The following is a 1,619-nucleotide window of genomic DNA, read 5'->3' as shown; positions in this document are numbered from 1 at the left end:
AATCCCAATTTTAATTATTTTGTAGGTACGTGTTGGAGCTAAGGATACAAATTGGTATGTTGATAGTGGATGCTCCAAACACATGACCGGTGATGAATCAAAGTTCACCGCAATAGAGCCTACAAATGGAGGAAACGTGATCTATGGAGACAACAACACCGGCTAAGTAATCGGCGTTGGAAAAGTTGGTAAAAATCCTTCCACTTCCATAGATAATGTTATACTTGTCAAAGGTCTCAAACATAATCTCATTAGTGTTAGCCAACTTTGTGCCAAAGGAAACTTAGTCACCTTTGATTCAAAATGTTGTTTGATAAAAAGGCAAGACACTAATGAAATTGTGCTAATTGGGCACCGTGTTGACAATGTATACATGTTTAACCTAAATGAAGTTTCCTCAAATGATGTGAAATGCCTTGTTAGTAAAAATGATGAAACTTGGTTATGGCATCGTAGAGTAGCTCATGCTAACATGGACCATCTTAACAAGTTGGTCTCTAAAGAGTTAGTAATTGGCTTACCAAAGCTACGTTTTGAAAAAGACATCCTTTGCGACACATGTCAAAAGGGAAAACAAGTAAAGGCCTCTTTTAAATCCAAAAACATTGTTTCAATAACAAGGCCATTACAACTTTTGCACATGGATTTATTTGGTCCTTCTAGGACTATGAGCTTTGGTGGCAATTACTATGATTTAGTTATTGTTGATGATTACTCTCGATTTACATGGACCTTGTTCCTAGCAAACAAGAGTGATGCATTTCGAGCATTCAAAAGATTAGCCAAAGTTATTCAAAATGAAAAGAATTTGCATATACCATCTATTAGAAGTGATCATGGTGGAGAATTTGAAAACAATCTTTTTGAAACTTTTTGTGAAGAAAATGGCATTGAGCATAACTTTTCCTCTCCTAGAACACCACAACAAAATGGTATAGTTGAAAGGAAAAATCGTCATTTAGAAGAAATGGCGAGAACTATGCTCAATGAGGCTAATATTCCTAAGTACTTTTGGGCGGATGCGGTTAGTACCGCGTGTTATGTTATGAATAGGATTATCATTCGACCTATTCTTAAGAAAACACCGTACGAATTGTACAAAGGAAGAAAGCCAAATATTTCCCACCTTCACGTCTTTGGTTGTAAATGCTTTATTCTAAATAATGGAAAAGATAACTTAGGCAAATTTGATGCTAAGGCTGATGAAGGAATCTTCTTAGGCTACTCTTTAACTAGCAAAGCTTTTTAAACGCATCATGACTATAGAAGAAAGTATTCATGTTGCTTTTGATGAAACTAACCATTGTTGTGCTAGAAAAGATCTTGACAAAAATGTAGAAAACCTTGGTTCACTAAATTTGAATGGTGAAGACAAAGAAAAAGATTTAAATGAAGCCTCTACAAGCTCAACAAAGGATAGTGCTCAAGTTGAAGAAATTGAACCATCACAAGCACAAATAAATGCACTTCCAAAGGATTGACGTACTTCAAAGGATCATCCTCTAGACAACATCATTGGTGATGTTTCGAAAGGGGTAACAACTCGATCCACTTTTAGAAATTTATTTGCATATAGTGCTTTTGTTTCTCAAATTGAACCATCTACCATCGAGTCCGCA

This window comes from Arachis duranensis, chromosome 10 (genome assembly GCF_000817695.3).
Source record: "Arachis duranensis cultivar V14167 chromosome 10, aradu.V14167.gnm2.J7QH, whole genome shotgun sequence".
NCBI lineage: Eukaryota > Viridiplantae > Streptophyta > Magnoliopsida > Fabales > Fabaceae > Arachis > Arachis duranensis.
The sequence above is the reverse complement of the archived record's forward strand: the minus strand, read 5'-3'. Positions refer to the sequence as shown.